The sequence below is a fragment of the Colobus angolensis genome, unplaced genomic scaffold, assembly GCF_000951035.1.
Source record: "Colobus angolensis palliatus isolate OR3802 unplaced genomic scaffold, Cang.pa_1.0 Scaffold227, whole genome shotgun sequence".
Lineage (NCBI taxonomy): Eukaryota > Metazoa > Chordata > Mammalia > Primates > Cercopithecidae > Colobus > Colobus angolensis.
In genome coordinates this window covers 1,826,781-1,843,621 of record NW_012115455.1, presented here as the reverse complement: position 1 = coordinate 1,843,621, position 16,841 = coordinate 1,826,781, and positions in this window count along the sequence as shown.

Sequence of the window (16,841 nt, the reverse complement as noted above, 5' to 3'; positions counted from 1 at the left end):
AAAAAATAAAAAAAAAAAGAACTTATGTATGTAACAAACCTGCACGTTATGCACATGTACCCTAGAACTTAAAGTATAATAAAAAAAATAAAAAAAAAAAGAACTTATGCATGTAACCAAACAACACCTGTTCCCCAAAAATCTATTGAAATTAAAAATTAAAAACAAGAACAGAAAAACAAAGTCCTCTTTAATCTTTCCTCTCCTCTTCTCAAGTAGAAAGAAAGAATCTCTCCTGGGTGTTGCTACCTGGGGTTGGGGAAGGGGTGGCATAAGCCCTGCTTTCGATGACCCAGCTGATGTCTCACTGAGTCATGTTATCCCAAGTCCACCGCCTCTGAGCCCAGCACGGCACCAGGACTTTCCCAAGAATTGCAGTCCTTGTGGCTTTGACAGTCTTTCAAGTTTATTTAGTACCGCAGAGCCCTTTAGTCCATAGTGGCAAGGCTTGTTGGAACTCAGGTTCTGACCAGTGGGATGGGGGCGATTTCCCTCTGGCTAGGGTTGATCTAGATGCTCCCTCCATGGACAGCATCTGAGTTCTGTCCAGTGTTGCTTTCTGACAGGGCGGCACTGCGTTCCAATGCAAAGTCTCACATTCGCTGAGCTCTCCTTCCCCCAAGTGCATAGATTCTCTCTCTATGCCATGCAGCCCCTGCTGGGGGTATGGGGGTGGGGTGGGGTCAACAATTAAAGACATTCTTTCTTACTCTCTTCAGGTCCTCTTTAGGTAATATGAAGTTAATATGAAGTTAAAACCAGGTACTGTAAACACTCATCTGGTTTTTGGCTCTTACAAAGATATATTTTTTGTGTGGATAGTTGTTCCAGTTGGTGTTCCTGTGGGATGGGACATTATCTGGAAGCTTCCATTCTGCTATCTCGCTCCTCCTCCTGCCTTTCACACTTGTTCTTAAAAGATAATTTGTTGACTACATAATTCTATGTTGAAATTTATGTTCTTTCAGCACCTTGAATATATAATTTATCTTGTCTTTCATTTTTGCTTTAAGATGTTGGCTGTTAGTTTAATTGCTTTCCATTGGACATCATCTATTTTTTCCTCTAGCTTCTTTTAAAAGTTTCTCTTTGTTTGGGGTATGTCACCGAACGTCTAGACAAGAATTTCTTTTTATTTATCCTGCTTTGTATATTTTTTGCTTCCAATATCTGTGGATACATGTCTTTTATGAGGTTTGGAAAATTCTTAGTCATCATCTTTTCAAATATTACATTTTTTCCATTCTCCTTATTGTTTTATGTGACATATATTAAAATTTCTCATCCTCTGTCTCATAAACTCCTCCTTCATATTTTCCATTTTTCCTTCTCTGTTTCATTATGCATAGTTTCCTCAGATGTATCTTCTAGTTTGCTAATGTATTCTTAACACTGTCTAATATGATGTTTAGCACATATGTTGATTTTTTAATGATTATTTTCAGTATTTCAAGTTTCATTTGGAGATATATATATATGTATATAATTTTGTTGCCTACTTATTTTTAGATGTTGGCATGCATTTCATAAAATAGTTTGTCTTAATCTGTTTTGTGCTGCTATAAATGAATAACTGAAACTTGGTAATTTGCAAAGAAAATAGGATTATTTCCAGTCCTATAGGCTGGAAAATGAAGAGCATGGCTCTGGCTTCTGGCAATGACATCCATGCCATGTCACAACATGGTGGAGAAGATCAAAGGAAAACCAGAACCATCCAATAAGGGAAAAACCTGAGAGGCATCCAGAGTTTATAACAACCGACTCTTGGCAAGAACTAATTCATTCCTATGAGAACCAATAAAGTCTTGCAAGAGTTAAAACACACTCACTACTCAAGAACAGCATGAAGCCATTCATGAGGGATATGCTCCCATGACCCAAACACTTCTCTCTAGGTTCTAACTCTCAGCACTGTACCTTTGGGAATCAAATTTCAACATGAGTTTTCATGCGGACAAACAAACCATAACCAAACCATAGTGCAGTTCATGCACAGTTGTTTTATAATCTGTATGTGATTGTTCAAATAACTAAAGGAAGTCTGTTGGAATCTAAGCCTATTGTTTGCTTTTTATTTGTTTGCATCCACTCATAATGGTTTTGTCCTTGTGTGTTTGGTAATATTTTATAGTGAGATCACAGTTAATTAGTATTTATCTGTGAGACTGCAATGGATTTAGATTCAAGATGTTTTCCTCCAGAGAAGATTTGCTTTTGCCTCTGCACGTGCCAGGGTACATTACAAACCAGAGACCACTGTAGCTCTTTTGCAAGAGTGGATCTTGGCCTAATGCCCACAGGCTGAAATTCAGCTCCCTTGATTTCTGCCAGTTCAATATTAGTGTCCTTATCCATGTCAGCACTAATAATAATATTTACCCTGATATCTAAGCCATCTTTCTGCTTACTTGTTGCTAGCTGCATTTTTTCAGCTTACCCACTTTTTGGCTAGCAGAGAAGATGCCTAGAAACTTTCTCTTACTTTCTGAGCCCAGCAATACATTAAACATCTGTTTTATTGAGAATATACTTGATGCATTGTGAGAAAGTTCCTCAACATATCTAGTCCACTAGACAACTAGACATTCTCTTCCCACTCTTGCTTCAATTAACTGGCATCTGGATTTCTCTCACCTTTTATCAGAAACTGCCATTACAAAGATTACCTAAGAGCTTCACAGTACTAAATCTAATAGAAGTTTCCGTCCTTGTCAGCACTTGACCTTCAGTCTACCCTTGTCTATCTCAGTTTCCTTTGTAAATTGTAATATCATCCATCCCTTAAATGTTTATGTTCTTTGGAATTTTAATCATAACCTTTTCCTTTTAAACCTACATACTTTCTATGATCAATCTGATTTATTCTTCTGGTTCTGGCTACCATCTATATATTGATAACTTCCAACACTGTCTTCATCCCAAACAAACCTATCTATTCAACTGCCTGAAGTACTTGAATGTTCCATAGTTCCTTTATATTCAACATGTTGAAAACTAAATTTATCATCTTACTGTCATACTCCCAACTCCTTCCTTCTCCTGTGTTCTCTATTCATACTGCGCAAGCCAGAAACCAGGCCATCATTCATAATGTTTTCTTCTCTTCAAGTTTTCACATTGAATAAACCACCAAGTCTGACTATTCTACATCTCTGGAGCCATCTACTTTTCTCCAGCTTCAATGCTATTCCCCTAGTAAAGATAAGTCACTTTCATCTCTTGCTTGGGAGTATAGTGACAGCCTCTTAACTGGTTTCTCTGCCTGTCCTCTTGAACTGTCTCCTTCCCACCACCCAATACTGTCTCCATACTATAGTAAATAATTTTTCTAAAATATAATCGTGTTACTATTTTACTTAAAAGAACAACTAGTGATTGATTACAGGATAAAATTCAAATTATTTTCCCAAGATCCTTTGCGATCTGGCCTCTGTCTGTCATCCAGCCTCATGTCTCTGTCATACTACATTCCCCTTCCATTGCTGTCACAATACTTGAAGGAATATTGAGTTACTTCCAGTTTGCCAAATATGCTTTCTCAAACAGAAGTGCCTCTGTACTTACTCTTCTCTCTCTCTCTAATCCTGTTACTTGTTATCTTTCATAGTTGGGTGAGGTATTCTCTTAATATCCTGAATTTACCTTTAGTTTGTGTTTGTCTTATTGCACTGTAAATACCTTCTGTCTTCTTCATTAGACTGTGTCTTAAGGATGGTCTATGCCTAATTTATCACAGCACCTAAACATACGAGGCATTCAACAAATGTTTGCAACAAGAAAATGGAAGAAAGCTAGCCTGCTACTTTAGCTTTATTTGTAGCATACTGTGGCAAACCGTACTGAGAAAGAGCAAAATGAATGTGCAAGTGCTTTAAGCCCTCTGGCCAACTATTTATTCCACATCTAACCTTAATGCCTGTGTGAGTGTAGTATATGCTAATCTCAGCCCATTTCTGCTCTTCAATTAGTTACAAAGAGTTCAATTAACTTCATACTCTAGTGCCAAGAATACTAAAGTTATGGTGTATGGACCATACCTTTATCAAGCCTTATCAGCACTGATACGGTCCATATCAGATATGGACCATACCTTATTAAGCCTTTATCAGCAATGGAAGTAGGAGAATCTTGGCAACTATTTACTTAAGGAGTTCTGGACCTGTTTTTAAGTTTCTACTTTTATTTGTTTCTTCTGATTACACAATGAAGATGGGCTCTTAGATTAGTGTTAAATATTAACATTTTTAGATCTAAAAGTTAACGTAATGAATTTTCGATAACGAGTTTTTTTGTTTGTTTATTTATTTATTTATTTATTTATTTATTATACTTTAAGTTCTAGGGTACATGTGCATAACGTGCAGGTTTGTTACATATGTATACTTGTGCCATGTTGGTGTGCTGCACCCATCAACTCGTCAGCACCCATCAATTCATCATTTATATCAGGTATAACTCCCCAATGCAATCCCTCCCCCCTCCCCTCCTCCCCATGATAAGCCCCAGTGTGTGGTGTTTGTTTGTTTTTTAATGAAAACAAGATGAGGATTTGTATCTTAAAGAAGGAGAGGAAGGGTGGGCCGAAGCATCTAACACTAGTGTTTCTACTTTTTAACCTGTTTCTGCTGCTGCCATCTAGTGTTCTGTCTGTGCTGTCTGCATTTGCTTTTTAGCATCAACTGGTATCTCTCTGTATTCCTAAATACCACTGCAGGAAGGGATCTGGATATCCTGATTTTTCTGTTCAATGTTCTATTTCATGACACTTAGGATCAAATATGCCATAGTAATGACAACTGTAGCTCCCAGCTGTGAAGGTCCTTGCAGTTTACAAAGTGCTTTTACACTCTTACCATCTCAGAAGATTGTTCCTAACAGTGGCTTTTCCATGGTCCAACAACTACAAATTTTCTAAGGAAAATAATCATAGCATGTCAGAGGTGGGAAAGCTATTAGAGCACAGCTAGCCAAGTGGTTTTTATCTTTTTTTATTTAGTGTGTGTGTGTGTATATAGCTAATATCTATTAATGTTGTTGGGTAAAGTAATCCCATATGATAAACATGAATTAAAACCTTAAGTCAATAAAAACATTTCCCATCAATAAATACTCTGATTTGTCGATAAGTTTTTGTTCAATCTTCATCTCAAATATACATGTTAACAATTTTGAAAATATTTAAGTAAATGTATCAGTATTTCACAAATGTTCATTGCCCTTCCTAGCAAGTAGACTTAGATGGGAATTCATCTTTAAGCCATGCTACTTTCTGTCCTGGAGGATTCCACGGAGGTGACTTGTGGGGAGGGATAATGCTAATAATGTTTCCTCATCAGCACCCCCTGTCCCCACCTCACAATAGACACACACCTCCTATATCTAAGAGCATTGTTTTACTACTTTTATATGTTCTATCTTTTGGGGTTCTATATAATTTTTTTTCTGCATATAGTTTTGTCCAGAGCCAAGATTTCACTCCTTAAAAATTGAAAATCCATTTTACAGCTGAGAAAATTGAAGTTCAGAAAGGTTATGTCATGAGTAAAAGGTCACACAGTTATCAAGTAGCAGAGTAAAGACTGGAACCCAGGTCTGCCTGATACCAAGGCTCAAGCTGGTGTCTCAGACAATGGAGTTGGTTATAATAAAAGAAATTAAATCCAGATAGCTAAAACAAATAAATAGGCAAGAAAACAAAGGTCTTTTTAAAAATTGTGGTAAAATATACATAACATAATTTTATCATTTTAACCATTTAAAATATACAACTTAGTGTCATTAAGTACATTTACAATGTTGTGTAACCATCACCACTATCTGTTTCCAGAACTTTTTCATTGTCTTAAACAGAAACTACATACCCATTAAACAATAATTCTTTTTGGCCATAATACAAGTCAAAAAACAATAGATGTTGGTGAGAATGTGGTTAAAAGGAAACACTTCTACACTGCTAGAGGGAATGTAAATTAGTACAACCACTATGGAAAACAATATAGAGATTCCTTAAAGAACTAAAAGTAAATTTACCCTTCGATTCAGCAACTACACTCAGAGGAAAAGAAGTCATTATATGAAAAAGACACATGCACACACATGTTTATAGCAGCACAATTTGCAATTGCAAAGATATGAAACAAACCTAAGTGCCAACGAGTGGATAAACAAAATGTGGTATGTATATACCAGGGAATACTACCCAGCCATAAAAAGGGACAAAATAATGTCTTTTGCAGCAACTTGGATGGAGTCGGAGGCCATTATTCCAACTGAAGTAACTCGGGAATGGAAAACCAAATATTGTATGTTCTCACTTATAAGTGGGAGCTAAAGTATGAGGACACAAAGAAGTATACAGTGATATAATGGACTTTGGGAACTCATGCAGGGGAAAGGTTGGGAAGTAAGTGAGGGATAAAAGACTATGTATTGGGTACAATGCACACTGCTTAGGTGATGAGCACACTAAAATCTCAGAATTCACCACTTAATAACTCATCCATGTAACCAAAAACAACCTGTACCCCCCAAAACTATTGAAAAATAATAATTAAAAAAATAATAATTCCCTATTCTCCCCTCTAGTATGCCCTGACAAAACCAAATACTCTCCATGAATTTGAATTCTCTAGTTACCTCATATAAGTGGAATCATCAAGTATTTGGCCTTTTGTGACTGGTTTATTTCACTAAAATACTGTCTTTGAGGTTCATTCATGTTGTAACATGGGTCAGAATTTCCTTCCCTTTTAAGGCTGAATAAAATTCCGTTGTATGGAACATACACCGTGTATTGTTTATCCTTTCATGGACATTTAGGTTGTTATACCTTTTGCTTATCATGAATAATTCTGCTACGAAAGTCGGTGTACAAATATTCATTTGAGTCCCTGCTTTCAATTCTTTTATACCTCAGAATGGAATAGCTGGATCATATGATATTTTTATATTTAACTTTTTGAGAAACTATCAAACTGCTGTCTATAATGAGGAAGTCTTTTTAAAATGATCGTATTATAAATTTATACAATGTATTTGCATATAATGCATTTACCACTACCCAAAATATTTTCCATCTACATTAAAATGTGTTTTCACAGAACTTTGTTGTCTTTAATCAAGAACACCTTATGATGTTTTACTCCTGCTTATACTGAAGATTATTTTGCTCTATATATAAATTTACAAGGCGTTGAAGTTTTTGGCGACAGTTGACACTGAGATCTAGAAGTCTCATTTTGACTATGAAGGCACACTTCTTGGGAATCTTTTCCTTTTTGTCTACCTTCTGCAACTTATTTTGACAAGACTTTAATTTAATAGCACTCCTGGCATTTATTTAAGCAGATTTGCCTCCAAAAAGTGACATAATAAAATTTGTTTATCGCACCATTTTCTTGGAGTTACTTTTGAAAAATTAAACACCCCACCTCAGTGTTGAGTTCTCAAGTTCCTGAAGCATGATTTTCAACATCTAAACTTTTTCACTTGATTTATTAATAAATTAAACCAAATTACCAACTTACACTATCATATCATATTGTGTCTTTTACCTGATGTGCCTCTGTGGTACAGATTAAATGTTGCCTTTATTGTCGCCTCAAGCAAGAATATGAAAAGGATCCATCAAGCAGATGCATAATATATCAAGACATTTCTACAATTCTTCTATTATTGCTGATATCAGTGAGTATGACAAAAATAAATTTGCTTGAAGAAAGTATCCTTGGATATACTGGTTTCTAAAAGACAATGCTACCAACATACTAACAATTTCAAGAAATTAATTAACCAAAAAAAAATTTTTTTTGCAAACCTACTTTGTGCCAACTAATCTTTTAGATTAACAAGAGAAACAAGGTCTTCATCCTCATGGAGCTGCAAGTCTAATGCATTGAGACAGACAAGCAAAGATAATTTCAAATAATGATGAGAACAAGGTGGGGAGGGCTGTTTTATTAGATAGGATTGCCAGAGAAGATCTTTCTAAAGATATGATATTTGAGCTGAAACCTAAATAAGAAGTAGGAAGCAGCCATGCAAAATATAATTCAGACAGAAGGACAGCAAGTCCAAAGGCAATGAAGCAAAATAACAAAGGCACGGAGATCCCAAATCATCTAGGGTCTTGTGACTCATGGTAAAAAGTTTAGATTATTGGCTGGGCACAGTGGCTCACACCTGTAATCTCAGCATTTTGGAAGGCTGAGGCGGGTGGATCACCTGAGGTCAGGAGTTCAAGACCAGCCTGACCAACATGGAGAAACTCTATCTCTACTAAAAATACAAAAATTAGCCAGACGTAGTGGCACATGCCTGTAATACCAGCTACTCGAGAGGCTGAGGCAGGAGAATTGCTTGAACCCGGGAGGCGGAGGTTGCAGTGAGCCGAGATGGCACCATTGCACTCTAGCCTAGGCAACAAGAGCGAAACTCTGTCTCAAAAAAAAAAAAAAAAAAAGAAAAGTTTACATGATCATCCTTAGTTCACTTTATAGCAATACAGTTAAACTATGAATGATTCTACATTTCAGTTCAGAAGTTTACGGAATTAAGTGACAATTTCCTCACTCCTGTGATGAAGAACAAGCTACTGGAGGTAAATCTTATTACAGTCAATTAAGTGATCATATCTCTGCATCTTTTTTTTGTACAAACATGTGTTTGGCATAATAAGTTCAGATACTATTGATGAAACGGAGAGAAACTGGTTTCTAATCCTTCCAAATGAAGTGTATTACAATAGGAGAAAATGGAATTTGATTTAAAAATAATTAAAACCACATAGTTTTATGGATTTGGTGGTAAAGCCTTAGAAACTTTGAGTCAGGCAGAGGTAATAAACCATTTGTGAATTGTAATACAAAGCTTACAGGCCTTAACATATTCCAGTTGATTCTAATTGTTTGAAACAGATAAAATTTGGAGTCAATGAAAGGAATTTATATAGCTATTGGGGTCTCACCATTTGTATGGCCACTTCCTCACTCCTCTACCCGAGTCTCCTTTCTGTTCTGCTTTAGGAGGAAGGAACAATGAGTGTTGTGAGGGCGGAACGTGACCTTAGAAAAGGGCTAGTTTCTAATATCTAACAGAGGAATAATGGAGGTGTGCAGAACTGGAAAAACTGCCATTTCATCTCTTCGATAAGGCTCATTAACAATCTCACATCTCCATATTACATAATGAATAAGGAACACCCTTTTTCCCCAATATTTTTGAAGTTTGGGCTGTGGGAGTAACTCAACTAAAAGGGCCTTGGTGTTACTGCTGGTGACTACCTTGCTGTACTCCCCAGGAAGCTAGAGATGAAAATCGCTCAGTTCTTGCCACAGCTCTGGGTAGCCTTCCAGTCATGGGACTAGACCTCTGTTATCTATGGTTTTATTGTCAGCTCCAAAGCTCAAGTTGAAACTGAATCCTCGATATGGCAGTATTCAGAGGTAGGGCCTTTAAGAGGTGACTGGGTCATGAGGGTTCCATTCATGGATTAATGGGTTCATGGATTAATGAGTTATCGTGGGAGGCGAACCAATGGCTTTTTAAGAAAAGGAAGAGAAACTTTAGGTAGCACATTAGCAGCCCCCTCACCAAGTGATGTTCTATGCCATCTTCGGACTCTTCAGAGTCCCTATCAGCAAGAAGGCTCTCATCAGATGTAACTCCTCGATCTTAGATTTCTCAGCGTCTGAGTGAAAAATGAATTTCTTTTCTTTATAAATTACTTAGCTTCAGGTATTCTGTTATGAGCAACAGAAAACAGACTACGATAGCCTCCATCTTGCAACTTAATAATTGGAATATGCAGCAGTATCTTTCACTAAATTATTTTCAGTAGCCAAATACCTATTACTTTTTTCCACACATCTATTTCAGAATACCATTCATATTTCTTTCATACTATGTTGGTGGTTGACTCACATCAAGTGGAAGTTGTAGAAGAGGGGTAATGGTGACAAATTATCAGCAGAAAAGAGCATTCCTCTAAGCTGTCACTTTTGAGTATTTCAATTACATGTGGGAGAGGAAAAATATTTTAAAAGATGCCAGAATCATGATTTAAACTTAATCAAAACTCTTTTTATTTAATTTTAAAGAAAATCTGATTAGTCTGTCATTATTGGAGGCTCTTTACATTTTTAACATCATTATTGAGATATAACTTATATAGCATAAAGTTAACTGCTTTAATATGTACAGTTCAGTGGTTTTCATTATATTTACAGTTGTACAACCATTACTGTAATCTAATTATAGAACATTTTAATGACCCCCAAAAGAAACACAAAGCCTATTAGCACATCCCTACTCCCTCCACCCTAGCTCTTGGCAACCACTAATCTACTTTCTGTTGCTGTAGATTTGTCTATTCTGTACATTTAATATACAGTTGACCCTTGAGCAACATGGGTTTGAACTGCTCCGGTCCACTTATATGCGGACTTTTTTCAACCAAACATGGATGAAAAATGCAGTATTCACAGGATGCAAAACCCACATATATGGAGGGTCAACTTTTCATATATGCAGCTTCCCAAGGGCCAACTCTGGGACTTGATTATGTACGGATTTGGCTATACTCAGGCAATCCTGGAACCAATCCCCCATGTATACCAAGGGACGACTGTAAGTGAAATCACACAATATGTGACCTTTTGTGACTGGCTTATTTCACTTAGCATAATATTTTCAAGTTTCATTCATGTTGTAGCATATATCAGTACTTCAATCTTTTTTAGGATAAATAATATTCCCGTGTATGAGTATACCACATTTTGTTTATTCACCAGTTGATGGACATTGAGTTGTTTGTATTTTTTGGTTTTTATGAATAGTATTGCTGTGAACTTTTGTGTACAACTGTGTGTGCGTGTGTGTGCATGTGTGTATGTGTGTGTGTCAGGGTCCTGCTCTGTTGCTTGGGCTGGAGTGTAGTGGCGCGATTATGGCTCACTGCAGTCTCTATCTCCCGGGCTTAAGCAATCCTTCCACCTCAGCCTCCCAAGTAACTGGGACTACAGGCATGTGCCACAATGCCCATCTTGTGTACAACTTTTTGTGCGGACTATGTTTATAGTTCTCTTGGGTATATGATAACTCATTTTAACTTTTTCAGGAGCTGCAAAAATGTTTTCCAAAGTGGCTGCACAATTTTACCTTCTCATCAGCAAGGTATGAGGGTTCCAACTACTCCACATCCTCATTAATATTTGTCACTGCCTTTTTTATTATAGCCATCCTACTGGATGAAAAGTGGTATCTCATTGTGGTTTTGATTTGCATTTTCCTAATGATTAATAATGCTAAGCAACTTTTCATGTAACTATTGGCCATTTGTTTATGTTCTTTGGAAAAATGTTTATTCAAATTATTTGCCCATTTGTAAATTGGGTTATCTTTTTGTGGTCGAGATTTAAGTTCTTCACATATGTTCTGGAAACTAGACCCTTATCGATACATGATTTGCAAAACATTTTCTCCCATTTTTGGGTTTTCACTTTCCTGATAGTGTTCTTTGATGCACAAAAGTGGTTAATTTCGATGGAGTCCAATTTATATTTTTTTCCTTTGGCTGCTTGTGCCTCAGGTGTCATACCTAAGAAACCATTGCCTAATCTAACAAGTATTTATACCAGAGTTTTCTTCAAAGCGTTTTATAGTTTTAACTCCTACCTACAGGTCTTTGATCTATTTTGAGTTAATTTTTATACGTAGTGTGATGTAGTGGTCCAACTTTTTTTTTTTTTTTGCATCTGGTTATCCAGTTGTCACAACAACATTTGTTGAAAGGACTATTCATTTCCCCCATTGAATTGTCAGTGCCACTGTCAAAAATCAATCATAGATGTATGGGCTATTTTCTGTATTCTTAGTTTTGTTCCATTGATCTGTATGCCCATCTTCATTTCAGTACCCCATAGTGTTCCTTATAGTAACTTTTAGTAAGGATTGAACTTGGGGAGTGTGAGTCTTCCAACTTTTTCTTTTCAGGATTGTTTTGGCTATTCTGAGTTCCTTGCATTTCCATATCAATTTCTGAAGGTTTTGCAATAACAGCCAGCTAGAATTTGGCTAGAGATTGTGTTGAATCTGTAGGTCAATGTGGGGCATATTACCATCTTAACAATATCATGTCTTCCAAATCGTAAACATGGAATTACTTTCCATTTATTTAGGTATTCTTTTCAACTATGTTTTGTAATTCTCAGTCTACAGGTCTTGCACTTATTTTGCTAAACTTATTTCTAAGTATTGTACCTTTTTGATGCTATTGTAAAGGGAATGGCTTTCTTGATTTCATTTTTGTATTCTTCACTGCTAAAGTAAATAAATAACTGATTTTTCTGTCTTGCTCATGTATCATGCAAGCTTGGCATACTTGTTCATTTGTTCTAAAACTTTTTTCATGCATTCTTTAAGATTTTTCACTATATAAGATCATATCACCTGCAAATGGTTTCACTTCCTTTCCATTCCACCTATTTTTTTTTTAATTGCTGATGTTAGAACCTCAGACACTATTGAATAGAAGTAGTGAGAACTGAAATCGTGTCTTAAAGAGATCCCCTGATCTTAAAAGAAAGTATTCAGTATTTTACTATTAAGTGTGTTACTTGCTATGAATTTTTCATAGGTGCTCTTTATCTTTTGAGGAAGTCTCCTTCTATTCCTAGTTTGCTGCAAGGTTTTATCATTAACACTGTTGAACTTTATCAAATGCTTTTTTTTATTCTAATGATATGATTATGTGATTTTGATTTTATTATTTTAGTATGGCATATTACATTGATTGACTTTCATATTTTAAACCAACCTTTCTAGGATAATCCCATTTGGTTATGGTACACGTACTTTTTATATGTTACTGGATTTTGTTTGCTAGTATTTTTGATGACTTTTGTGCCTATATTCAAAGACTACTGGCCTGTAATTTTCTTGTAATGTCTTTGTCAGATTTGGTATCAGCATAATATTGGCATCATGTAATTAGTTGGAAAATATTCCTTTCTCTTATATTTTCTGCAATAGTTGTGAAGAATTGGTATTTAAAAAAGAAAAAAAAACCAAAAAGACACTTGCTAGAATTCGCCAGTAAAGCCATCTAGGACTGGGTTTTTTTTTGGGGGGGGGGGCAGTTTTAAAATCATTAATTCAGTCTCTTTACTTGTTATAGGTCTATTCAGACTTTCTATCTTATTTTTAGTCAGTTTTAATAGTTTGTGTCTTTCTAGGCATTTATCTGTTTTTTTTTCCATTATCGAATTTGTTGGCATGCTGTTATAGACTGAACTGTGTTCTACCTAAATTCACATGTTGAAGTCCTAACCACCAATGTGACTGTTTGAAGACAAAACCTTTTATGAGGTACTTAAGGTTACATGAGGACATAAGGCTCTACTCCAATGACTAGTGTCTTTATTATAAGAGGAAGAGACACCAGACTTGTGTGTGTGTGTGCACATGCACAGAGAAAATGCTATGGAAGAATATAGCACAAGTATACATATGTAACAAACCTGCACGTTATGCACATGTACCCTAGAACTTAAAGTATAATAATAAAAAAAAAAAAAAAGAAAGAAAGTGGCTATCTGCATGTCATGGGGAGAGGCCTCAGGAGAAACCAACCCTGTCAGCACTTTGATCTTGGACTTCAAGCCTCCAGAATGTGACAAAATAAATGACTGCTGTTTAAGCCACACAGTCTATAGTATCTTGTTATGTCAGCCCTACCAGATGAATATACCATTGTTCTCAGTATTCTCTAATAAGCCTTTTAATTTCTGTGAGGTAAGTAGTGATGCTCTTACATTCCAGATTTTAATAATTTGAGTCTCTTTGTATAACATTCCTTACTGCTTTCTGTTCTCTATTTCATTCTTTTATTTCTGCTCTTCTTATTTCCTTCTTTCTGCTTGCTTTGGGTTTAGTTTTCTCCGTTTTTTTCTAATTTTCTAAGCTGAAAAGGTAGGTTATTGATTTGAGAACTTTCTTCCTTTTATATATAGGTACTTGCTACCATAAATTTCCCTCTCAGCCCTGTTTTTGCTGATCCCATAAGTCTTGGTATATGTATTTTTGTTTCTCTCAATGTACAGTAATCCTCTTAATCACAGGAGATGCATACCAGAACTCCAAGTGGATGCCTGAAACCAGATAGTACCAAACCATATATATATATATATATATATATATATATATATATAAAATCTGATAAGAGCTACTAAGTGACTGTGGGTACGTAGCATATACAACATGGATATGCTGAACAAAGAGATGATCTGCATCCTGGGCAGGACAGAGTGGGATGTGTAAGATTTCATCACACTACTCAGAAGGGCATGCGATGTAAAACTTATGAATTATTTATTTCTGGAATCTTCCATTTAATATTTTCAGACCACAGTTGACTATGGGGTAACTGAGGAAAGCAAAATCACAGATAAGGGTGGACTGTGGTATTTTCTGATTTGTTATGATTTTTCTTCGATCTGTTGGTTATTTAGGAGTGTGTTAACTTCCACATATTTGTAAATTTCCCAAGTTCCTCCTGTTATTAGTTTCTAATTTTATAGCACTGTGGTGGAAGAATATACTTCGTATAATTCTGATCCTTTTAAACCTATCAAAGTTTGTTTTATGGTCTTGCCTACAGTATATTCCAGAGAATATACCACATGTACTTGAGAATGTGTATTCTGTTCTTGGGTGGAGTGTTCTATGCCTATTAGGTCTAGTTGCATTATAGTGTCGTTAAAGCCTTTTATATCCTTGTTAATTTTCTTCCTATTCCATACATTATTAAAAGCGATTAAAAGTAGTGAGTCTCCAAATATTTACTGCAGAACTATTTCTCCTTCAATTCTGTCTACTTTTTGGGAGCTCTGCTGTTAGGTGCATATATTCATAATTGTTTTTTTCTCCCTGAGGGACTGAACCTTTTATTATAAATGGAACTCTTTATCTCTAAGTTTTTGTTTTCAAGTCCACTGCTTGTATTTACCATATTCTCTCTACCTTTCTTGTGATTGCTGCTTGCATTGTATGTGTCTTTGCCATTCATTTACTTTTCATTTATTTGTATATTTAAATCTATAATGTCTCCTGTAAATGTTTTTTAAAAAAAATTTATTAAAATCTGCCTTTGGATTAGATCATTTAATCCATTCACATTTCATTAGTTATATAGCTGGATTTACTTCTGCCATTTTCCCTTTTCATTTTCTACATCTTACGACTATTTTGTTGGAAACTGGATTTTTAGATAATGTATTTTAGTAACTCTTGGTACTGACACCCCTAACCTTCCATGCTTGGTATTTTTATTTGCTTATGTATTTAGTAAAAGGCTGGATTATTTTATTGAAGCCTCTTTATCCTCCCAGGTGTTAAGTCTTATGTTGCTCCTCAGGGAGGCTCATCTTCTGGTATGCCCACCTGGGATGACAGTGGCTTGGGTAGGGGTTTTTTCCTCTCTTTCCATGCCCACACGTAGCTGTAAGAATCCACTAGTCACAAACTGATTACTTGTTTTCAGTAATGCCCTGTGGCATAAATTGCTCTAAACAAATCCAATTAAATGCTTTTTCTTTTGAAGGAATAGTTTTTGGTTAGTGTTTGATATTGTTCTGACCCTAGGAGGACTCCTCCCAACTGTCTTACTCCTTGGTTCTTTCCCGCAAGCTAGCTTGCCTACAGGTTAGTCTGTAGGTTGAATCCCTTCACTTGCCTTTCTCCACAATCTCCATTGCTCTTAAAGAGCACTCTTAAGGCCTGTTGTAATTAAAGTCAATTCCCTTGGAAAGAGATTATAAGCTGTATGTTTTATAGTCTGCTTCTCCCCCCAGGCAAAATGTCTCAGCCAGGGTTCTGGAGCTGGTTATAGGGACAATGGCAAGCTTTCGGGGACAGAGTGTGCCTTGTGTTCTTGGCTGAAGCAGTTTAGAGTGAAGTGTGGGATGCGATGAAAATAAAGAGAGTAGTCTTGGTTCAAATACCACAGATTCTCACCTTTCTTATTAAATATTCACAGATTCTATTGTTGCTTGCCCTGTGGACTATCTCCAGAGGCTTGTGCTTTTTAAAACATAGTTTCCACAAGTGTCACTGAGGAGTGAGTTATTGGAGTTCTTCAAGGTCATGACGCTAGTCAATCTTTCCAATGACTTTTACACTTCCTAAATTGAATTTGATAAGGCTTTCTTATGAAAACAGAAACCAAAAGCAGTTCATACAGGATATTTGCCTTCAAATAAATAACTTTAACAAGTAGGATACAGAGCTTATAAAGATTATAAGAAAATCGAACCTCCAATGGAAGTATGTTAGACTAGGAAGGTGCATAAAGAAAGGATAAGCTTTTTTTAAATAGAAACATAAAGACCTTGCAAATCATGTAGTGATCAACTTCAGCCTTATACAACTAAAGATAACTGAAACCAAGGAGAACAAGGAACTTGGCTAAAGCCACTCAGCAAGTCTCCAACAGCTACTATTAAAACTAGCTCGATGAGAAGTAGCATGCATAATAGTTAAGCAAACAGGTTTGGAAACATATCTGAGGATAAATCCTGCCATTTAACAGCAATGTGATATCTGGTCAATTCTTTTGCCTTTCTAAACCTCAGTTTCCTCATCTGTAAAAGAATGTTAACAATAATACCTAATAAGTTTGAGACCTCAAGAAACGCAACTAATATAATGCAATAATTATAACATTAAAATGTCCCTATCCCCACCAAGAATCCTTCTGCAAATTCCCCCTTCATGCACCTGCACCTCTACCAAAAAGCAAAACAAAACAAAAAACAACACAACAATTAAAAACTCCAAAACTT